General features: G+C 47.7%; 1 pseudogene; it reads right to left on the bottom strand.

Annotated features, from left to right (window-relative positions):
- Nucleotides 1-4,733: 4,733 nt before the first annotated feature.
- LOC149367061 (uncharacterized) overlaps nt 4,734-25,167 on the bottom strand; it is a 40,722-nt pseudogene continuing 20,288 nt past the window's right edge.

Here is a 25,167-nt window from a genome sequence, read left to right as displayed (position 1 = left end):
ACCTCCTGTTTTGTATATTTTCGGCTATATTTAAGGAACCAAGCACTTTAAGCTGCATTTGGGATTGAAGCTTGCTCTTGCATGGCTGTGGTTGCTAAAAACGTCTGAGCAAATGCCTGTTCCAGAAATACAACAAAGCTTCTTTATTTAAAATAACGTTTTTTGGCATGAAATTTTGGTACGAAGCTTTTTTTTTGTGCTACAAAAGCTCGAATTCTGCTACAAAATGCCATTTTTCCTGCTACAAAACTTACAATTGCTGCTACAAACTGCGATTTCTTCTGCTACAAAAGCTGCTACAAGAAGCCAGTTGCCAGTTCCACCACTGCCTCTACCGCGCCTGTCCGTACCGCCAAGTGGGCCTTCGCGGTTTCCGTCCCAACGCACCCTGCCCTCAGAACGGCGAACGACCGCATGAGATCGCGCAGCATCTCTGGGCACGCCAGAACCCTGCCTACTCTGGAAGGCGCAAGTCCCGTTCCCCTTCGCCTCTCCGTTATCGCCCTTCCAGCCCTGGCCGCCAGAGTAGCTCTGCTGGCCGTCGCTCGCCGAGTCCACGTCGGGAAAACTAACACCAGCGACCTCTGGAGGCAAGGCCGCTGACGTCGGGACGTGTCAAGATCCTTCCGTGTCAAGCGCTTGTCCTTGTCTTCCTTCTCTGGTCTTGTTCCTAGTCGCAGCGCTGGTGAAATTTTAAAGATGTAGCAACTAGCTCAAACCACCATTTTGCTCCAGTCAAGATCCTCCGTCGCGAAACCCTCGAGCCGACGATACCTGGACAGAGAGAGGCAGCGACAGTATCTGATATGCTGCATCCGATTTGCGTGTGACAATTGATGGCACCGAGATTACCGCGCTGCTCGATACCGGTGCTAATTATTCTGTTATGAGCCGTGTCTTTGCTGGAGAACTTAAGAAAGTTCTGACACCGTGGACGGGGACCCCCATTCGCACCGCTGGTGGCCACCTAATTTCCCCTGTGGGCAAGTGCACGGCTAGAGTTGGGATTAGTGGTTTCACGTATGTTGGTGAATTTGTCGTACTCCCAGAGTGTTCCAGAGATTTGATTCTGGGGATCGACTTCCTGCAGTCGAACGGCGCTGTGATTGACTTTCAGGAGGCACGTGTCACGTTCTCAACCAAACAGGCGGTAGCGCGCTTTGACTCCCGCGATCCCTGCAGCAATGCGCTGCGCATTGTCGAGAACGACGTTACGGTGCCGCCGCGGTGCAGTGTTCTGGTGCTCGTGCGGAATGACCTCTTTCACGACTACGAGGGCCTAGCGGACAGCCATAGTCCACTGCTGCTTAAGCGGGGCCTTGCCGTTGCAAGAGGTCTCGTCCAACTACGTGACGGCCGTACCCACGTCCTCCTGACTAACTTTGCCAACGAATATCAGCACCTGGCCAAAGGCATGACTTGCCTTCCTCCACGACGTTGCTGAGGTTCCAGGTTTGTGCACCGTGGGAGGACCCACTCCGGAGTATGCTGGCCCACATCACATTCTTCAGTCAGTCAAAATAAATCCTGCCCTGCCGTCGGTTCAGCGAGATCTTCTGTCGGACCTCTTGGCAGACTTTGCGGACTGTTTCGCTACGTGCTCGAAGGTCGGCCGAACTCCACTCGCCAAGCATCGTATCCTCACTGATGAGACTACGCGACCCGTCTGCCAGCGCCCATATCGTGTTTCCCCGGTGGAGAGAGAAGCCATTCAGAATCAGGTTGCCGAGATGCTTGCAGACGATGTCATTCAGCCGTCCACCAGTCCGTGGGCATCGCCTGTGGTTCTTGTCAAAAAAAAGGACAATACTCTGCGTTTCTGCGTGGACTACAGGAAACTTAACAACGTGACCAAAAAGAACGTTTACCCGCTGCCCAGGATAGATGACGCGCTCGACCGATTGCGGAACTCCCCGCAGGGAGGCGTCTGCAGCATGCAGACGTTGGTGAGTGGCGACACCACGGGGTTAACCCGAGCATCCGCAGGGACATCCCCGCAGGGGGATGATGGTGAACAATGCGTCACCACGGACCCGAGCATCCGCGCTTAGCCGTGCGTGGCATCGCCGTGTCCGGGGAAAAGGGGATCCTGGTGGTTGAGCCGATGCCGAGCGTTTGGACCCTTAAGGCCCCTTGGCGGAGGCAACACACCACTTTGGCCCCAGCTTCCTGCAGACGGCACCTCCGGCCTGACCCAACCGGAGGAAATCGGCAGTCGCCTTTTCCTATCCTCCCCTCTATCTTTCACTTTCCTATTTCCTTTCTTACGACTCTCCTGTCTCCTCCTCTTTTCTTCGTTTTTTCCCTCTTTTTCCTGGCGGCGAGGGTTAACCGTGTGTGACCAACTACCCTGAGTTGAGTCATATTAGGTTATAGTTAAGGTGTACAGCTGGCGTGGGCAGGACTTGCCTTCAAGTTCCTGTCGCGTCCCCTTGTTGGACTCCATGGTGGGTGGCTGCCACCATGACCGAAAAACCAAATTTTTTTATGGCTCCCCCCCTTTCAAAACTAGATCGCTCTCTGAAAAGTGTGCGGAACGAAGCATCAGACTTTTTTTCGAAAAAGAAACCTACATTCTCAAAGTTTCGTGTGATACATAGCAACAGTGACCAAAAGCAAGCTCGAATAATATCCCCATTTCTTGTAACCAAATGTTTAACAGATACCTTAGGGCCTGGCTACAAGGTATCCAAAATGTCCAGCGGCGACCTACTCCTCGAACTCCGTGAGAGCATCCAATGCTCGAAACTCTCAAACATTGCTTCCATAGGGGACATCTCTGTCTCCGTGACTCCCCACCGATCTCTTAACACAGTTAAAGGCGTTATCTCAGAAGCTGACTTCATCCATCTAACAGAAACCGAAATGCTTGAAGGACTTTCTGATCAAAATCTATTCTGATCAAAATCTGATCAAAATCTATTTCTGAACCAATCTATGACCTAAGCAGCTCTCGCTCGATACTCACCATGGAGAATATTCCAGTGGCGAAGGCAGACGCCCTTCGCGCAGACCTTTCTTCACTGCGATGGGGCCGATCGAGGACCCGAAGTGCACGACAACCGTGTTTTCCTCACAAAGACATAGAATGTTGACCAGGGGATGCTTCGGGATCCCCAGGTCTGACACCGAAGTAAAAACATGGGTAAAAGCACTGCATGCAGTAAGGTGTGGGAACCTGCCTCAAGCCATGGCCGCCTTGCCTCAACTCATGTGCTTCAAAAACATTTCAGCTATTTTGTTTATATTTTCTTTATGATCTTAATGATGTCTTCCTTCTCGAAAAAAGGCATCCTGCGTGGACGCCACGATGGCTTCTCTGCCGTCGGAACCCGCGCGGCGACCTCTGGAGCAGGAGATTGTTGAGCGGCGACGTCGGTATTGCAAACGGTATTGGGGCGTTGGCCACGCTTGCCTAGCACGAGCAACGTGTAGAGCCTCTCGTCAGAAATATCGTCCGACGATTCCTCAGCATCTTGGGCAGCAACAGGGGAGATTTCGGCCCAGAAGAGGGTAGACGGATTGTAGCCCCGAATAGCGGAGGCCGCCATATGGGAAACCCCGTCCAGGGCGGTGTTTGTGCAAGCTCTCATTGGGCCTAACGAAATGCCCACGAGGCATAATAAAAATCGGGCACAGAATGCCCAATAAAGGTCCCACCTGGGTGAAAGTGGTGTCTTCGTGGTCTAAACAGCTTTAGGAAGAAGATGTGAGCAAAATTTTCGGGGTGCAGTGCTCTCTTCGAAAATCAGAATTCATGCATCTTGGCCCCTTGCCAAGATGCAAGACCCGATTAGTTCCCTCTCGGGTTAGTTGACCCATACCCGAAGCCACTGAATAAAGAGTCCTCAGACTCTTTATTCACCAGAATCGTTGTGCTGACACAACCCAAGCTTCGCAAGCTTGGCGACCATGTGGGCCGCAAGTGCAATAGCTAACAGTTCATTCTGCTCCTCTTTTTGACAGCTGGCTAAGCGGTAGCTATCAACATGACTTCTTAGTCGTAATTTAGCCATGCAGAGGTGCAGACTCACAGAATCTAGCAAAGAGGCCTTTACAATCGCTGATGAAGTTACCATCATTATGTCTGCAATAAGACTACTTACAGCAAGTGGTAACGACGACCACTGGGCAACGCATCCACTCCCCTCCGAGAGCTGGCTCGGCCTCAGCTTTTGCGAGCCGCGTTACCTCCGAGCTCCTGGCCACAGGCCAGTAGCACTCTTCTTTTGTCTCAGTGAGCCATCCAACAGGAATGACTGCAAGGCAGTCGTCCTCGAGCGGAAACTTCACCACGGCGAATGGTTTTGCCATGCTGCACAGAGGAAACACGACAAAAAATTAATGGGGAAACAAGGTTTTTTACCAGACACTGTCTGTGCCATACTCTACTGGCACTTGCCTGTTTGGGTGCCGAAAACTTCACACTACCATGACAACTGACAGGTTGAGAGTTGCAAGTGTCACACCTGGAGAGTGCACAGGACATGCCGTTGAAAACCTGGGATTTTTTGGGACCACTGTCGCGTGTTTTGTCGGTTCACATCGCCGTCGAGGTGGGAAATCGCTTCATCAGTGAGCAATACAAACTGCAAACGTCCAGGGTCTGCAGCAGTTCTTTTCTGTTCTGCACGACAGAACTCCATTCATTCGTTGTGCCAGGTCTTGGGCGGTAAGTTCGTGGTGCACGCGAGCTTTGTTAGGACGCAGCCCTCTCTTCCTGAGGTGTCTGCTCACAGTTGATGCTGTGGTGCCAAAGAAACCTGCACGTCAGCAGGAAAGCCGTGCATTGGAGTTGAAAGTGGCCTCAATTGCTTCAGCATTAAAACTGTGGGAGCTCCCATCATCCCATCTTTTGCCATGCCTTGCGACAGTTTCAGTTGAGAGAAACTTGGCGACCCACCTTTTCAGAGGTATGCAATGAAACATCAGATGGAACTTCTTACGCACAAAGCACATTGTTAGATGCGCATATCCAAGACACGGTCATGGCCTTCGCTTCTTCAGTGTATGGTCTCATTTCTTGGTGGTAAGTTACCGTTGTCAGATGAGGAGAAGGATTGGCACCCAAAAGTGCCCTCAGCCCTGGGTCACACATAACCCATCAACTCATCATCGTCCAGCCGACACCCCCGGCAAGGCCCAGTCCCCCTCCACAAGTGGGGGGGACAGTTTTTTTGTTTTAGGGTGAAGGTCCTACCCGGACAAGGGCCGCGACGCGCGAGGAAGGCGGTCATGGTCGCGGGGCGGCTGCCCCCGCTTACCTCGTCTTCATCCTCGTCCGAGCTGTGCGTGGCGTCGGTCAGGAATCTGCAGTCGCAGTTGGTGACCGCACTGCACGAGTCGCATCAGTGCCCCTCGTCTCCGGACTGCTCGGAACCGTCCCCTGCAAGAGGAGAAGCGCGTGGCACGTCACACCGTTTGAGTTTCGCAGGCACACGGCAGTGCGCTGAGCTGTCCTCAGATGGCGCTGGGGGCTCGCTTCATGGGCTGGCTGCTCGCTCCTTCCGTCGGCGCTTCCGCCGCTGCGCGAGAGTGAACTCCCCCTCGCCCTTCTGGTTCGGGGGCGCGCTTGCCTCCGCCGCGACCGGTTCCGCCGCGCATGGTTCAGCAGGCTTGTCGTCCTCGTGTTGGCTGCTTCCTGGAACTGCGGGGCCACTGGAGGCCTCGACCGAGGTGTCCGTGGCAGGGTCCTGGTCCTTCTCTGACGCAATGACAACCTGCGACGCAGCAGCGGCTGCGGCAGACAGCATCGCGCGTTTCGCTACTGACGCGAAACGTGCGCGTTGCACACTTCGCAACGCCGTGGTCGCCGCCACACTGGGGGCACGGCTGCTCACTCGTGGCGTGGCCAAACACACCGCAGCGCGAGCACAAAGGCACATCGCACGCCGCCCGCACGTGTTCGCGAGAACCACAGCGCCGGCTGAGACGTGCGACACCCTCATACTCGCACTGCACGGTGAACTCGGGCACCTGCAGGAAGTTGGGCAGCGCCAACTTCATCTCCATCCGCACGCGCATGGTCCCGTTCGGCACGCCGTCGAATCCAGGCACGTACTCTGCGGCGATGGTCTCGACTGGTCCGTACTGCACCAGGGCTCCTTTCAGCTCGGCTACCTCGATGTCAACTGGAAAACCAAACACTCGCACCACGGTGCTCAGCGTGCCGCGGTACGCGAAGCGCACCGCGGTGCCTTGCACCTCGATTACAAGCTTCGCGAGAAAGCGCTGGATGGCAGGCCAGCCCCAAAGTCCTGCACGCCGCCCAGCTCAGACTTCGAGAAGCGTTTCACTAACTCTTTACAAATATCTGCGCCGCACACGCCTTGTGGCACGCGGCTGAAAAACGTCTGTGGGCACAGTCGATGTGCATGCTGAGGCATGGCAACAGCCTCACTTACCTGCGCTTGGATGGCAAGACACAAAGGACGAGGCCTAGGCAGGCAAGACAGAAATCGGACTCAAAAGGCAGCAATAACGCATGGCGCGAAAAATATTTTAAACAATGTTCACTGCTTCATAAGATTTTATTGCAAGTGTTTTTAGCTCAAGCTGACTAGAAAGCTTCAATGCACGAAGCAAGCAGTGTACAAATAATTCAGTCTGCTTAGCTTGAGGTGCTGCGCTGCCTTGAGCTTCGACATCATGCTTGGCTTGTTCATTTTTTTGATAAAAAAATTAATGCAAGGCTCAGCCGCAGAACTTAGAAAGCTGTTCAAGGTCTTTGAAACTAAGATGAGGATGTAGCCTTTGAAGGAGGCCGCATGTATTAAAAGCACTGAGCCAAAAGATTCACAAAATCCGCACAGGTAGAAACAAAGCAAAGGGAGCATCGAGTCATCATAAAGCACGTACTTTTCGTGTGCAGTATTGCCTGTAACACATTTCAGGTTTGACTGAGAAGCGAAAGTAAATTCAGGTCATAAGTGTCAATTAAGTGTATCTTTTCATTTGGGTTGTACAGGAAGAGAGTGGAGTGGGCTAAGGAGCAAACACGACTTCATAACAGCCTACTTAAGATGAAGAGAAAATGGTATGGGCAGGGTATTGATTTGGGAAGCGGATAACTGATGTCTCTAAGGATAACAGACTGAATTTCAAGGGAAGGCAAATGTAGCAGGAACAGCAGCCATGTCAGCAAATGACATTAGGAAACTGACATAATGACATAAGCAGAATTCGACAAGTGGGTCGCTCTTCTAAGTGTCAAAATATTAGTTGTGATGCATATACTACAAATGGACAACTGTGCCATTTGTACCAAATACGTGACCAGCAAGTCACTGCCATCAATTTAGCTGTTACTATCACAGTACAACTACAACAGGCAACCCCACAGCAGAGTTGGAGCTGTTGTAAAGAATTACACTAAGACTGTGAAAATGACTCTGCCAAAATGTCACCGAACACCGGTAGAGCGTTCTTATTGGCACAACAGTACTTGGCAAGAGCACTTAGCGGAGCACAGCCGACCGACCCTAGAGCCGAGCAGAAGATGACGAAGTCTGGCGTGCGGCAAAGTATGAAGACAGACCGCACAGGGGCGCCGGTAGAATATTTAACATAAGTGTTGCAATATGATAAGAGTGAAAGAAATGCTTACTGAGGATCATGTGTATATTTTTCTAATTACCAAATTCATGTTTTTGGCCATGTGATTCACGCCAGCTGAATTGTAATGTGGCCGCCTCCTCATGAAGCCACTTAAGAGTGTCCGGACAGTATCCTGCACATCAGTTCCTCCTGGTTCTCAAAGTTCTCCTCTGAAGAAATGTATGCTTCGAGATGGAGAACATCAGCAGTTGTAGCAGGCAATGCAGGGCAGTCGTCTGGCAGTTTTGTCCTTGTTGAGGGCTTGTTTGATGATGTTAGTTCCCTTAGAGTTCCTAGTTCAACGAGAATCTTCATCTGATTTTCAAGTCTTTTTTTCAAATGCTAAAGGAAACGAAAGACGGTTAGTGACAGACATCTATAGAGAACTGTTTTTCAAATGAAATGACTGCAGGCATCCTTTTACCACTGAAGCGGGCACTCAGGCTTTCGATGTTGTGCACAGCAGCTGCAAATGTTCATAAATTATACATTGCATTACCAGCTCTTATCAAATGAATGTGCAGTAAAGGATGCAGAGGTCGGTACTACGGAAGCAAAATAACCAAAAAAAAACGTACCAATTAAAACGTACCAAATGACCGTAACGGACTATGCATGTACGGATACGTCATGCGGCCAATATACACACCTTTTGCACAGCGCTTGTTGCAACCATAATAACACAAAGGATTGCTTTAAGTGTCACTGCATGGTGCATGCCTTTGTGATCACTTCCATGTAAAAGCACATTCTGGTTTTGATGTGCCACAGAATACCCCCACAGCAAGTAAAATATCTAAATCTTTGTTGCTTGGGTGGTGCAGATGTGCCAGTATCGGCCAGACTTGCGTGTTGCTGCTCTTAAATAGAGGCAGACCGTCAATGTTCACCAACAGAGAGAGGGCACTAACGTCCACAAGGTACCACATGTCCGAAGCGCCATTAGTCATTTGCACGATCGGTACATGCCGGGGTGGGGACATTAGGGTATGGTAAGTTTTTGGGAGACTTGGGAAGTACGGCGTAAAAATTCAAAGCACAGAATTCACTGTTGCTCTCCTGCCCTGGTGTTTTAAAGTGGAAGCCCTAAGCTGACCTCTTACATTGCATGCACAGTCCTCCACACTTGATTAAAGAGCAAGCAAGTCCAGCTCGCTGAGTACCACAGGATCGGACTCGGAACCTATCACTGAAGGGGATTCTCCATCAAGCTCTATAGAAGCTGCAGGATTTCTGACTTTTCCTCGCAACACGCTGTGGAGACCTGTCGCTCTGTGATCTTCACCTGGTCTTTGAAAGTCTTCGAGGCACTGAACCCCAGCACTATATTGACATGCAATCATATGTGTTTGAAGCGGAAAGGCCAATACTCCTTCATGATCAGTGCACTTCTGCCGGTGTTGATCACCTGCCTCTGTGAGAGATATGTTTCAGCCATTAGCTAGGTGACTCGAGAGTTGTTTTGGGAAGCTAACCTGAATTGGGCTTGCAGCTATTCTGTTTTTTTATCTTGCATTTCAGCCGTTTCTGTATAGCAGATCAGGTTGCCAGGCTACTCAGCCGTAAGAATCCTTTTGCAGTTGTGGCTTTTTTGTAGTCGAATCTTCATCATCATCTGGAATACATCGCCTCATACACTCAGAAGTGTGCATCATTTGTTATTAACGCAATTTTCCTGCTTCCGAAGAAGTGTTTCTAGTTCAGTAGCATTGACGGTATCATTCCCAACAAAGTCACTTGCTATGGCTCGCAGCACATTGTGGCCAGGCTTCTGATAGCAGGCGAGCACCTTGTTACTTACTGTCCTCACCACTTTATTGGGGTCAATTTTGAGTGGGTGCCTGCCCTCTTGACGTGCTCTAATGAGTTGGGAAGGAAATGAGTCCCTTGGAATGTCAAAATCTTGGTACAGCATGCTCACGGAAGCCTCACTTTCTTGTGGAATGGACACTTGTACAGCGGGGGAGTGGCTATATGGAACTTTTCACACATTCTGAACATTCTGAACACATTCGGAAACATTAGGTCATCTTCCACTACATATTTAAGGTGTTCAAGTGACTGAATACCACAGTCGAGCAGATTCTGTGTAGTAGTTTCTATTGCTTCATTGTCCACATGTGGTAGCCGGCTCGCAGTGTACTGTCGTGAGACCAATCCGCCTCTCAAAGACGTGAAATCAAGCAAAATCTATTAGAGCTTTCTTCAACACAGCAACAGGAAGAATTCATACTGTGCCAATTGAGTCCAATCAAAGAGGCTTTTAAGTTTGTGCATTTGAAAGGCCCGTCACTGCTTACAATGTAGTAAAAGTGAATAGCAAGCTCTTCTTATCTTGAGTGGACGGTTCTTAACTAGGAAAAGTGGTTGTCGTTGCTGGCAAGAATAAACCTGATTTCGCCAAAAATAGGAGCACCATCTTTCCGCCGAGCATACCTTGTTTGTAAAACAGGCTTCAACCTGAGAATATTTCAGGCTAGGCTACAGGCATAAGAAGAATCCCATTTTGAGAGTGTAACTAAGGTACGTAATGATGCTTACAAGTATTTCAAATACTGCTTACCACAAGTCCACAACACTCTACATCTGTACTTCTTCCAATGGTCAGATGGTTTCTCATTGTTCTGTATTGCCTCGTTAATCCTGCTCGAATTTTTGTACTATGGCCGCACAACAGTGTTTTCTGCAATTATCCACATAGACGGAACAACAGAAACTTCATCCACATCTTGAAAATGCACAATGCTGAACATTTTAGAACCTGAAAGCAGACATTAAAAAACACAAATCTTGAAACCCCCACGCCAAAAGTACAAATAAGATGCTAAAGCACTGAATGTTATCAACAAAGCCACAATTCTTACACATTACCGCTGCTTTAAAATATATTTGTAATAAATGCCTACCTTTTCCAGATATCCTCTTCAGATTTAGGTACCTTTGCACATGTGCAGAAGAGAGAAAACTGCATATGAATTTGGTCCATTTGGGAGGCACACACACTAATGCTGAATGTCATCTACATTCCATACTGAAGTATTCTGTGAAACTCCTTTTGCAGAGACAATCATCAATTCTGATGACGGCAGAGGGCTCAGAAAAAGGTTGCCTAAAGTTGTGAAAAAATGTCCACAGATGTAAATACTTCCTGATGAACACAAAAAAAATGTTATTAAAACAATGTGACCATTTTTCAAGCGAACACAGTTGTCATGCCGAGTTTCAACACTGTGTCCTTCATTTCCAGCATGGAGTGCTGTATACCTTCAAATCCTGGAGGCACAGCTGATCCGTCACAGCGCTGTCCAGACAGTTTAACTGGCGCATCCAGTGAACATGACCTTGCTTGGCTCACACTCCTCTTCTCACTGAGGCGTCGAATAACTTCCCAATGGGCACTGAACATCCCATGGACGTCCGTGGGATGTCCAAGAGAGTTCAAATGCCCATTGGGTTGCTGAAGAGCACACGCATGCATCAATATGCAAGCAGGAACTTGTAGAGGTCACAAAAAATCTGGCATAACACTTCATTAACACCTTTAGCCTGTTGGTGGATATTCAATTATCAGCTTACTCGGTGAACATTTTCTTCTTAGTCTCTGTCAGCCCATTCACTGTGATTTGAATTGTCATACTAGATTTTTTTGTGACAACTCCTGTTTCTAGTCTGTCTACAAGCTTTTGCTTGCATACTGTTTCCAGTTTGTTTTTTCACGCATTTATAACTTTTAAAAAAATATTCCGTCCCGTAAAGACCCCTTCGCATCTCTTGCTTGTGAGCTTGAAGTCAGCAGGTCCTCACAGTACAGCCTTACATGGGCCACTCCAATCGGCAACAAAAGCGACGAGGCCTTGCAGCTCTTGTTTTGGCTTGAAGTTAGTAGGTTCACTGTTCAGCTGTGCGTAGGCCACTCCGCTGGGCAACAAAAGCATTGGCAATAAAATGATAATACACAATTAAAATTTTGAAGCATAGAAAAACAGCATAGGAATCCATCTTGATGCTAGCAGGAGCATGGCGAAGCCAATCCCTGATGGCAGTCTCAACCACGAATTCACTGCATTTGGCAGCTACCAAAGGCCACATGAAAATTAATGAGCATGCCAAGCATGTCTGCTTCATGGCTGTACATTCAGAAACAGCCACACAGCAATGCTGGGCGTTCAAATATGCTCAGAAACAACAAGAAATGAAGCCCTGGACTAATTAATGTGCTCACAAAGAAATGGAATGGAGATGGATAAGTGCAGCTGATTCAGCCTTCAAGTAGACTGAAAAGATAGAATACAGATGAAAAGGCAATAAATGTAGCTAAGGTCCTGCTAGTGGCCACCTAAACTTGCACAGTTTCAAAAATTCTGCAAACAGAAGAGAAGATCTGGAAAAAATTCTCTGGTTGCTGCCAAGAATTTTGCTTGTGCCTTGAATTACTTGCTTTAAAAAAAATGGATCATTTCAACTCATCCACATTGGGAAATGCTCCAAGAGCTCTTACAGTGACTGCTGGTAACGACCAAAAATGGAAAATCTTGGCAGCAGCTATGTCCACATGATGACCACTGGTAAAAGATTGCGCATGCATGTGTATAAGGTAGTCTGCACACACACGGCTTACACGACAGGTTACATGCACACCCTTCTGAATAATGAGAAAGCCAACTATGAACTCCGGATGCTGCTGGTCAGGAGGTGTTGCACCATGTGGAGACAGAGAATTAAAGTGGCTTCAGCCTCAAAAACCTGATAGTTGTAGTGCCAGACAGCTGCATCAGGGTGTCTAAGACAAGTGGAAAATGAAGACATACTCCAGAAGCATTTCTGGAATGACCCGCATCACTGTGGTTGCCCGATAACTTCAGGAGACTTGCCATGGTTCGCCCTTCTAAACAACAATATGTGCTTCTGGCTGCCAATCTTTTGTGTCTGCACACCAAACGGTGCACACTGTCATGCTAAACTGCCGTAATAGTGCCATCAACTTTTGTTTACAAAAGAAAAAGCAGGCCACTTACAGAGTCTAAATATGGCATAGCTTAAAGGAAAAGCTCTAAATCTTCCTAATAACTTTGATTTGAGGTAATAAAAAGTTGACATGTACTTGAAGAGTGTAGCGAGATTGTCAGTCATGAAGGCTCTCGGCACGTGACGTGTACAAGACTCCGGTGGGGAACCACCTATTTGGTGGAATTGGCGTATCTGCATGAACACAAACCAGGATCACAAAACCATGCCACTTGGAGTATTGATAAAGCTAATGAACAGCAGTTTTTTTTTTACCAGAGCATCCCTGGTGGAAGAATGAAGGCTTCTGTCGAAATTTTTTACTTGTACGACGTCATCGAACTGGTTCCTCAGAACTTCACTGCTCTCAGGCACAGTTTCTTTAGGTATCCGGCTCCAGATTCCCGTGAGCAACTCGCCGTGCTGCTTTTGCACTGTTCGGAGGACCGCCTTGCGCATCAGGACTTCATACTGGAAATTTAAATAGACAAGTGACAAGAACACCCCCAAGCAACCTCCGATATCCTTCAAACTGCCGACAGAGGTCCGTTTCGGATGTTCCGTACGTCCGCTGAACATCCGCAAATAGGCGGTGGACGTCTGTTGGCCCTCCGATAACAAGGCAAAGGTATACGGTGTGCCCGCCAACGGACATCCAGTTGAGTACGTCCGTTGGCGGATCTTTCTCAAATATTCGCATATATTGTGCATGCATGCATGCTTTTTTCACTTCGGCGATGCAATAAATGAAAAACAATTTGATGCATGGCAGGCATATTTTATTGTGGTTGATGATACACCAGCTGAGTAATGGGTTATATTCGTAAAATTCCTTAAATCTGAATTAATATGTGGCAAGCTTGGGACAAACATCCATAACCTTCCCACCCACAGGATTTCTGAAAAAAAAAAGAAAGCGACAAACATCGGTCAGGTGAAACAAGTGGCACAATGCAGTAGCCCAAGTAAAAACATTGGAACCAATTAATAGAAGTGTTTAATGCTGCAAGTATAACAGACAATGCACTTTAACAAACACCTCAATAAGTATAAGGCAATCACAACTCACTTTTCCACACCATATTTGACAGTGTATCTGTTCTTTATTTAGCACTGTACGCGTCTGTGTACAGAAAGCCGCAAAGCTTCCGTTGCGAATGGCTGCGAACTGCACGTGCTTCCTATGGTCTGCCTTTCGCGCGTTGTCGCACTTTATATAGGCACAGTGAACTTAGCGGTGCCTTAAAAATTAACAAGATGTGGAAATACTCCGTCCCGCAACTTTGAAGAGGAGTGGGAATTAGCCGCGCGAGTTGAGGGCTCCCGCAGCTGTGTGATGTAAGCTCCCGAAAGTGTGAGAACAGCACACTTGTGGAAGCCATCGTCTCGCGCTTACTGCTCCCACTCTCCAACGAACGAATGTTATATGACCATGCTGCATTGTCTTAAAAGCAAGTTCCAAGCAGTGTACTGTATACGTACCTTCGTAGGAAATCACACTAAGCCTTCTTTAAACTAAGGTTGCCGTAGTACGGCATTCCAGCATTCCTGAAGAGCTTCAGGCACTTCCCGTATCTTTCGAATTGCTTAAGTTACATACTACTTTCATCCGCAGATCGAACAAAGCCACGCATTATAATAACAGAGCTATAAAGCAGCACAACACTATGCAACAAATCAACAACAGCATTACGGAGACTTATCTTTCAGGGAACTTATCAATTCCCACAGTAGGGCCATCCTCTCCGCGTGGCGCCTCTCTTTCGCAGCCTCTGCATCTTCCATTAACTGCAGCAGTGACTCCACTGGCTTGTACCTGCGGCGCCGTTTCCTACTCAGAGTTTGTTCGGCTTGCCTCTCCTCCTGAAGTGGCTCCTCGGGCATGCCTTCTTCCCTATAAATTACGTGTAAATCAGTGTTTGCTCGGGATGTCACAAAAAAAAAAAAAACTCCGACCTTGCGTGCTCTCCTCCCTGCTGCACCATAACTCGCCCTTGAGTCAGAAGCACTGTTGGCATAATACGATGTTGTTTTTCTAACACATTGGCCAACTCACTGGAGATTTTAAGCACTTGTTGCAAGAGCAGTCACGATATGGAAGAATCGCCACTGAAGTAATACTTCTCATAGTCACAGGTGCCCCGAGAGTGTCCGGACGAGGTACTGTTTACATGAAAACATGTGCACTTGAAAAATAAAAGCAGGCACAAAATCGCTAGCAATGGCAAAGAATTCTGATGCTCATAATTCTATCTTGCAGCCAACAACCTTTATGTGTTACAATCTGTAGCAATAGACAACTGATCACAGTGATGATTATCAAATCAAGTCGTCTTTATTTTCTCTCTCAAGGAGAAAAGGGGGTGACGGGTAAAAGCTGCATAACTGCGGCTTGACAAAGCCCGGCCCCCTCTATGTACAGTTCGGCAGTAGTGCTCATACAGATTATACAGGATTCCACTTCACACGTCATCTCACAGACCTAAAAATTGCACCCTTTGCTTGCATGTGCTGACGTTATGTGGCCCCTTGCAACGCAGAAAAAGAAAGCAGAAAGGGTTACTACTAAACGTCGACATTAATGGGCAGATTTACCTTCTTTTTTTTTGAAGGCGGCTGTTCATCTGCACTGCCACGGCTGGTCGAGGCACCTGTACACTCCATGACCCGCGAACGTCGTTGCTTCATCATTTTCAGCGTGACTGCGTTATTTTACCAGTAGAAATAAATCCAGAGCAATCGCGGTGCCTAGAAATAACGGTTGCCAAATAAGAAGAGCCAAACGTCGCACTAGAAATTTGTCAGTCATGGTAAGCACCAGCCCGAGAGCGAGGGAAAACTTTTGCGTCACGCGAGGCAATCTCGCAGCAAGCGCGCAGCGCGAGATAGCAGTGCCGCGGTGCGGCCCCGGAGCCGTTCCTGTCGTCGAAGCCGTGGTCTCTCCACTTTTGCGCACGATAGTACATGAACTCTAAGCGAATGGCCGTGTATTGTGTCAAAAGGAATCAATCCCCTAATCTTAAGGAGAAAGGTAAGAAAAAAAATAATCTCGTTAGCTGGCATACAAAGTGGCGCCTAGCAGAACTCTTTAACTAAGGGCATCGTGAACCACTGCTATTGTTTGTGAATTTTCTGTTTGTGCTGCTTCAAACTTCTATTGTAACTAAATTTCTTTTGACATAAGTCGCATTGGAAAGGCTTTTCGCAACAGTACTAAATGGCGACAGGCTGGAAGTGGCCGACTGCGGTAGGAACAAACGTGCTGCCTCTTGCGGCCGCGGTCGTACGTGTGGCGGTGACAACCACCATAAAAGTTTATCGAGTGACTCTACCAGCCCTAATTAAAAAATGACTCGCACTTCATCGCCCTCTCTACCGCCTGTATATAACCCTACCTCCAACGCCACTTCCCCTTTCGTTCTTCTTATCAGCCGTCACCTCTACCATAATTGGACTTCTTCCACTTGCATGCAGTTAGCACTTTGCTGTGCTCTCTGTAACCACAGTACAGGGACCACAGTGTGTCCTTGTGAATCAGCCGTTTATTTTTATAGGTACGTGTGGAAATGCCGAAGAGGAAAAAGTATAAGCAGTATCTTTTTGTTGCCGCATCTGAAGTGCCAACTCAGATTTCGTCGCTCATAGTTTCCTGCTGTGCGCATTGCTCGTAGTAAGCAACATGGACCACGCCGATGTTGAGGCATAGCAGGCTGAATTCCGGGGGCTCCGTGATACAGCCCTCCGGCCGAGCCGCAACTACATGGTCCATCTCACGGCAGTACACACACTCCAGCTCCTCAAAGTTCGACAGAACTTGTACTGTACACTGTCCACTACTGCACCAGAAACAACCGCAAAAGAAAAAGCTGACTTTGTACGCTTATCTGCACTGGCAATGCAAATTTTGCATATCGTTCAGCCGGTAAATGAATAAAAGGATTTATTATCACAGTTCCTCGTGGCGGTAGGCGTCATAGCAGCTGCCAGCTTTTAAACGTTCTTTTCATGCACTTCGCAGTCGCACGCTTTGGAGAAGGAAGAGGAAAATGCCTATGGCTAGCTATAGTTGCACGGGCCTCGATGTTATCAAGACGCTGGGCAGCACTACGATGTACGAAGGCTATTACAGAATTCATATGTGTCCGCACATACCAGTCTCTACTGATCAGTCGTGACGATGGCTCGGCGATGATTGCTGCTGCACTTGCTGCCAACAATGCCGGCTCCTTGGTGCTTGGACATCCTTGATATCAGCCCTCAAAAGCATTGCACGCTCTGTGGGGCTGAAGTCACTGAAGTGCAGGCCGGAGGAGTTCTTTGCGAGGACTTCGTTGTCTGGTTTGGGAGCGAGATCCACTGTAACGCTGGCAAAACGCCGGTGTAAACTTAAAAAAAACGAAGTGACGATAGCGACAGCCGATAGATACGTTTCAATGTACGGCTGGCGATAGCTTTCATTTCGCCTGCTAGATCGCACCACCAGCCGCCAGAAATCACGGAGTCTGCGTTTACGTCATGTGTCACGTCACGTTTCACGTCACTTTGTCCTATGTCGTGATTAGAGAGTCCCGAGTTTGATTCAGAGCGTCGGGATAAACTTTTTCAATTTCAAATCCAAATATCTTAGAACTGAATCCATTTTTCACTCTCGATCAAGAGGCAACAATGTCGTGAAATGCCTAACTATCGGATTTTGCTAAGCAAAAGTATTGACAGAGCTCTCCTCACTGTCCCTTTAATGCACCAATTCACTCATATTATGTTGCTATCTGGTCGCACACAGGACTTTGAGCCCTTGTCTTTGCCTACGAAGCTACGCTCTTCAAGAAAAGTTTGCACGTGGTTTTTTTTACTGTCGCAGCATATGCCTGTAGCTCAGAGAGAGCCAGAAACGCATAAAAGTACAAAAGAATAACCACCCACAAAAGAAGAACGAGTGTTATGCACTATCTCACTATGAAACGTGCCGGCAGGAGACAGGAATGCTGCGTACCGGCTGGTGTGCTCAGTGAGTGGCACCTGCTGGTAATCACGATCCAAATCCAGTGTGAATATGTGCCTTGATTTAATGGCTGTTTCAGCCCTCGCCTCAATGTTTTGTATTGGTATTGGGTAGGTCTGGTCCACTGCGACTGAGCTCAGCCTTCGGTAGTCAACGCAAGGCCTCTGATCCTTGCCCCAAACCTCTACAGTAATGACTGGTGACGTGTCTTTAACAGGTCACTCTGACGCCAAGTTCACGCTTGTGGTGGGTCTCAGTCTCAACGATTTCTTTTCGCCTTGGAGAGAGACGGTATGGTATTGCTCCTGATCAGCTGTTCGCTGGCCAGCTGAATGCGTTTGATCAGTCTCGTTTTTCCTGACTTTTTAGAAAACGCCAACTCAAAGTCCTACACGACTTTGTTCGTGTATTCTCACTGACTTTCCATCAGGCGTGGTTCTGTCGATTAACTCTAGCAGCTCATTTGCTGCTTGCTTGTCCTCGTCTGTGAAACAGGGTATGTCTGAAATCTCTCCCTCTGGCATGCGTGCCATCATGTTTACCAGTGCCTGACGCTGCGCGAATGGCCTCATCAGATTACTTTGGATTATCCGATAGTGTTTCTTCTTGAATTTTACTTCGTGGTTGGTGTCCGAAAGCTTGGACACCACCTTAGCTGGCCCTTCCCATTGCACCTTATGCAAGCTTGTTCCTTTTGGATGAGCGCAGCAGCATTACCTGGCTGCCAGTTTGAAAGATGCGTTTACGCATTTACGTGCCGATTTGTCTTAGTACAATTTAGACAGTGACTATGCTGCTCTTGCATTTTGTTCCGCGAAGTCCGTTTTCCCATCGTTCCAGTAGCTTTAGAATATACTCTTCTACACAAGAGATCCTCTCCGTAACCCTCCCATGTTTCCTCCCTCAGCATACGCAGTGGGGCGAGTCCTCAAGTCTTGCTCGTAAACGATTTCAGTGGGGCTAAATCCCGCTCTTTCGTGGGTAACGGATCTCATCGCAGAGTGCTGCTGGAATGCAGCCTTCCCAACCTCCCTTACGTTCAAAACACAGAGACCCAAGAATCCGCTTTAGCACTGAGTGCATGCGCTCGACTGGATTTGTCTGAGGGTGGTGAATGGAACTCCAGATTATCCTAATTCCACATTGTTCACAGAACGTTGTCAAGCAGCTTGTAAAGACGCTCCCGTTATCACTCTATATCTCTGTGGAGAAACCCACCCATGAGAAAACTGACAAAAGGGTGTCTACAATGCATTGCAGAACTTAGCTCCTTGAAGAGAACGGCGTCGGCAAATTTGGTGTCTACGCACAGTGTGGTAAGATTGTAGCGGCAACCAAAGCTGGACGACGCCAGTTGGCCAACAATATCATAAGACGCCGAAAGGGCTGTGTAATGATGGGAACAAGTGTCATGGGCACTTGCCAACCCGCTGGCAGGTGTCGCAAGATCTAACAGGCTGTTCAACTTCTTTCCAGCAGCCAGGCCAGTAATATTCGAATGCTAATCTAGCTTTCATTATCTTTATGCCCAGGTGGCCTGCTCAAGCATTTCCATGCAGCAGCTGTATGTAGAAGCTGCCACCGGTACTTATCCGGCACTAGGAGTTGCTCATATACGTGTCCCTTTGAGGCACGGTAGTTCTGGTAGTTAAGCAATGACTTTGCGTAAAAGCTGATGATCTTTCTGGCGACTACCTCCCTCATGTGATTGCTTAGATGTCTTAACCGTTGATCGCTTTTCTGCTCTGCAGTACGTGTTTCTCGATCAACCTTAGTGAATTCCTCCCATCAAGCTGAAGCAGGTCTTCGAGTCAGTCCCTACTGTCCCATTTCCTATGGAATCAACGGTTCCTTGGATTTCAGGAGTTGCTGATGGTTTGGGAGCGCCTTCATGGCTACGCGGTTTAGACGAAACAGTTTTTCTGCATGAAGCCCCTGTCTGGTCGAGAGAACGGTTCACAGCCTGTGGTTCTGCAGTGGTGTAAAAGATGAGTGTAAACTCCACTTGCAAAGAGGTAAGTGGTGCCTTTGCAAGTTTGAATGCACTTGAATACCATGGACAGTCTGTTTGATTTATTTCAGACAGTAAACACAAATAGAATTCATTTGGCACAACTTTTAGCATTGGCAGACTGCACATACTGTTGGTATATATTTTTGCTCTTAAAGTGAAATAAATGTGCTGAAATCATGGGGAATTGAATTAGGGCCTGCCGAGCATCGTGTCCCGAAGGAAACACAACCGCTCATAGTAGAGCCAGGTGGTATCTTCTTCTTCGTCGTCCACCCCAGCCCCACTCTTTCTTGCCCGGACGCGATTTTTAAGCACGCGGCGGAACGTGTACCCCAGGTTTTTCCATCGGGCTTTGACCTCTGGAACTGCGAAAGCACAAAGAGCACATACCGTTAAACCCGCCACAAGATAAAAGCCTGTACCGTATTTCTGTGAAATAGTATAATTCTAGTTCTCTATGCATGCTTTCCTTGTCGGGCAAATCTGCGACGCGGCAGCGCGAATTTTCTAGCGAACGATAACGATCGCTCAACGACAGCTAACACCACATGCATGAGACATAAATGAGCGCCTTCACTTCGTAAATATCCAGCCTGCGTACGGAAGCAGTAAGCAGTCAATGAAACCAACTCAATGAAATTGTTTACAAGTAAACTGCTCACCTGATGCACCGACAGCTTCTGCAACTCGGCGCCAAGCTGCTTCAGAATGGCCGCAATGTTTGTAGTACCTGTGCTGCAAGTCCTAAAGGACCTACTCGCACTCGACGGCGTCAATAAGACGCTCACTGAAGTTTTGGTTCGCCATCGTTTTGTAGGAAGCGCGGATACGTGGCGATCGCGATACAACGCTTCAAAACAAAAAAGAACACGTGAAATGACCGGCAGTGACGTACGCTGAGCGTTCATGCTATCGGCTGATCGCGCATGCACTTCTGGGTGACCGAGCAAAATTTTCTATTTCGGCAGATCCGAGTGACGAGCCAAGCAACGCATACATTTCTGTTCGCGCGAAGTCTTCGCGCGACGTGTCACCGTCGCGTTCGCGTGAGTTTTCGCGCACATAAAACTCAGCCTTAAGACATGTCATCTATAGTGTTAAAAGTGTGAAATGGAATTTATGCATATCACTATGTACAGGGTGCATAACAGTTATAATGCTGGCTTTGTCACTTTGAAAAAAAATCTGTAATCTTCTTGTGCACTTGTACTTTTAAAGCACAGGAAGTAACAAAACTGGCCAAAGAGTCAGTGTTTTTGTACACTTCTTCTGGCACAGCTTGCTCTTGAGACACAAAGTCTCTCAACTTTTCAGTGCATACTACAGCCTCAGCTACAGAGTTATAGGCTGCCTCTGCAGTTGCCTCTTCTTCGTCGCACTCTTCTTCTTCAGGATGAACTCTGGAAACAATCTCCAGATCCGTCTGTCCTGCACAGGTAATCAGTGCACTGTCACACTGTGCATAGTCTTCAAACTAAGTATTGCTATTGACCTCCAATCAGCCACCTGTGTGCCTTTTCATCTGTTTTCCTCCCCAAGTAGAATTTTTCGCTTTAAAATCTCGTGCGATTCAGACATGATCTGAAGGGTATTTTTTGATTCTCCTATTTCCATTTAAGTTAGTCCCCGCAGGGAGGCGTCTGCAGCATGCAGACGTTGGTGAGTGGCGACACCACGGGGTTAACCCGAGCATCCGCTGGGACATCCCCGCAGGGGCATGATGGTGAACAATGCGTCACCACGGACCCGAGCATCCGCGCTTAGCCGTGTGTGGCATCGCCGTGTCCGGGGAAAAGGGGATCCTGGTGGTTGAGACGATGCCAAGCGTTTGGACCCTTAAGGCCCCTCGGCGGAGGCAACACACCACTTTGGCCCCAGCTTCCTGCAGACGGCACCTCCGGCCTGACCCAACCGGAGGAAATCGGCAGTCGCCTTTTCCTGTCCTCCCCTCTATCTTTCACTTTCCTATTCCCTTTCTTACAACTTTCCTGTATCCTCCTCTCTTCTTCGTTTTTTCCTCTTTTTCCTGGCGGCAAGGGTTAACCGTGTGTGACCAACTACCCTGAGTTGAGTCATATTAGGTTATAGTTAAGGTGTACAGCTGGCGTAGGCAGGACTTGCTTTCAAGTTCCTGTCGCGTCCCCTTGTTGGACTCCATGGTGGGTGGCTGGCACCATGACCGCAAAACATCAAATTTTTTATGGCTCCCCCCCTTTCCAAACTAGATCGCTCTCTGAAAAGAGTGCGGAACGAGGCAGCAGACTTTTTTTTGAAAAAGAAACCTACATTCACAAAGTTTCATGTGATACATAGCAACAGTGACTAAAAGCAAGCTCGAATAATATCCCCATTTCTTGTAACCAAATGTTTAACAGATACCTTAGGGCCTGGCTACAAGGTATCCAAAATGTCCAGCGGCGACCTACTCCTCGAACTCCGTGAGAGCATCCAATGCTCGAAACTCTCAAACAATGCTTCCATAGGGGACATCTCTGTCTCCGTGACTCCCCACCGATTCCTCAACACAGTCAAAGGCGTAATCTCAGAGGCTGACTTTATCCACCTAACAGAAACTGAAATGCTTCAAGGACTATCCGAACAAAATGTAATAGATGTCCACAGAATCAAAATCCGCAAAGATAACAAGGAAATAGACACCAAACACATGGTGCTCACATTTAACACCAGCAGCTTGCCCGAAACAATAGATGTCGGATACTTGAAAGTCAACGTAAGGCATTACATACCCAATCCCCGTCGCTGTTTCAATTGCCAGAAGTTTGGCCATGGCTCACAGAGCTGCCGCGGCCGCAAAACCTGCGCGAAATGCGCATCAAAGGACCACCAGTCTGAGGAATGCGACGCAGCACTACGCTGCGCAAACTGCGAAGGCGACCACGCTACACTCCAGGGCGTGTCCGTCCTGGAAAAAGGAAAAAGAAATCATCACCATTAAGACCAAAGAAAACATTTCATTCAAAGAAGCGAGGAGGCGTTTTGCGCTTACCAACACATTCTCCTTCACAGCGAAACCTAACTTCACTGATGTGGTGCGCGGGGGCCTAGCACCACACAGCGCTCCGGCACCTGCCGAGGCCAGTTCTACTGCGCCTGTGGCAGGGCCACCCACGCCCCAGGCAGGGACAGCGAAGGCTGCTCTGCCAACTACAAGCCAGGGAGTGCCGGCCCACAGGTCAGCATCCCGCAGGACTTCCCCTCGTCGGGGGAGGCCTGACACTCACCCACCCGCGGCTTCTTCGCGGTCGTCCAGCACCTCTTCCGAGGTGATGGACCAAACTCCCAGCCCGCCTGCTCTACAGCGGCGGAACAGCTTTCTTGAGCGAAAAAAAGACAGGACCGTCATAACGGCCCCAGAAAATAAGTAAACTCTCAATCACTCCTATCCCAAACATAAATATGGCTTTTCTAGTTCAGTGGAACTGTAGAGGAATGTTGAGGAACTACAATGACATAAAAGATATTCTAGGGTCAATCTCGCCCGTAGCTTTATGTCTTCAGGAGACCAATCTTGGTCCACAACATGCAAATATCCTGAAACACTATAAAACTTTTAGACGCGATCGTGAGCAGGCAAATAGACTCTCTGGAGGCGTCGCGATTGTCGTGCAAAGCGGCGTCCCTGCTCGAGAAATCACACTCAAAACAAAGCTTGAAGCTGTTGCGGTCAGTGTCGTCAGCCATAAAACAATTTCTATCTGTTCTGTATATATTCCTCCACACTTTACATTAACAGTCCACGATTTACAAGAACTTGTCAATGAACTTCCAGAACCGTATCTAGTAGTTGGGGACTTTAACGCTCACTCCACTTTTTGGGGAAGCGAGCACCGTGACTCTAGGGGTCAAATAATTGAAGATTTTATCCTCACAAATAATGTATGTCTTTTAAATACAGAAAAAGCCACATACTGCTCCCCTACCTCAGGGAAAATGACCTTTTTAGATTTGTCGTTTAGTTCACCTTCTGTTTTTAACGATTTTAACTGGGACGTCATTGACAATCCATATGGCAGCGATCACCTCCCTGTACTAATCACTTTAACATCCCCACCGGAAATAATCCCTACAAGGCCACGTCGCTGGAAGCTCCACCTCGCCGACTGGTCACTTTTTAGAGCAAAGGCAACTTTAGAAAATATAATTTTAGAAAATCTTACTATCGACCAGATAAACGAAAAGTTTACTAATTGTATCATAACTGCCGCACTCGCAGCTATTCCTCAGTCGTCAGGAGTGACGCGACAAAACCATAAAGTATGGTGGACAAAAGAATGTAAAGAAGCTAAAAAACAACAAAACAGAGCTTGGGGCAAATTCCGTAGGTATCCGACACATGAAAATCTCTTAATTTTTAAAAAAGCAAAAGCTAAAGCTCGGTACGTCCGTCGCAGTGCCGAGAAAGCTTCATGGCAGAATTATGTTTCATCTATCAACAGTCAGATCCCATCTAAAAAAATGTGGGAGCAGGTTCGGAAATTAAACGGTAGCTTTTCACCATTCACAATTCCGCTTATAACAACACCTGGCACACAAACAAGCATAGAGGAACAGGCAGACATATTGGGGGAACATTTCACTGCAGTTTCAAGTTCATCACACTACACGCAGTCCTTTTTAAAATACAAAAATACAGCTGAAAAACAGAGGCTGCCAACAACTGGAGGTGCAAATGAAAAATACAATAGTCTAATTACCCTCCAAGAAATCAACAGAGTACTGTCTGCCGGAAAAAAAACTGCTCCAGGACCCGACCATATACATTATGAAATGCTTGCACATCTTTCTGAGCCTGCCATAGAAGCACTTTTAAGATTCTTCAACACAGTTTGGATGTCAGGGAAAATACCTGAAGCCTGGAAGAAAGCTATTATTATACCGTTTATAAAACCTAGTAAACCCCCAACCTCTCCTAGCAGTTATAGACCCATAGCCTTAACCAGTTGCCTCGCCAAATCCTTCGAAAGTGTCCTAAATATAAGACTAACCTTTGTTCTTCAATCCTGTGAACTGCTTGATATCCATCAGTGTGGATTTAAAAAAGGATGCTCCACTACAGATCACTTAGTCCGCCTTGAAAATACTGTCAGGGAAGCTTTTATACACAAACAACACTGTCTTAGCGTCTTTTTTTATTTAGAAAAAGCATATGATACAACCTGGAGGTTCGGGATTCTCCAGGACTTAGCTGAGCTCGGCATCCGTGGCAGAATGCTCAACTGCATTAAAGACTTTTTGTCTAACCGCTCATTTAATGTCCGCCTATGCTCGACCCTTTCGAGGGACTTCATTCAGGAAAATGGAGTTCCTCAAGGGTGCATTTTAAGCACAACTCTCTTCGTTGTAAAAATGAATTCTATTAGAAAAATAATCCCAAGGTCCATTATGTACTCCATGTATGTTGATGATCTTCAGATAGCGTGCACATCTTCCAATATATCCACATGCGAACGACAGGTACAGCTTACAATCAACAAAATGGCAACATGGGCAGACAAGAATGGTTTCCAGTTCTCAACACAGAAAACAGTAG

This window comes from Amblyomma mixtum, chromosome 1 (genome assembly GCF_055824585.1).
Source record: "Amblyomma mixtum isolate Tamu chromosome 1, ASM5582458v1, whole genome shotgun sequence".
Classification (NCBI taxonomy): domain Eukaryota; kingdom Metazoa; phylum Arthropoda; class Arachnida; order Ixodida; family Ixodidae; genus Amblyomma; species Amblyomma mixtum.
This window is presented reverse-complemented; position numbering and strand designations above follow the sequence as displayed.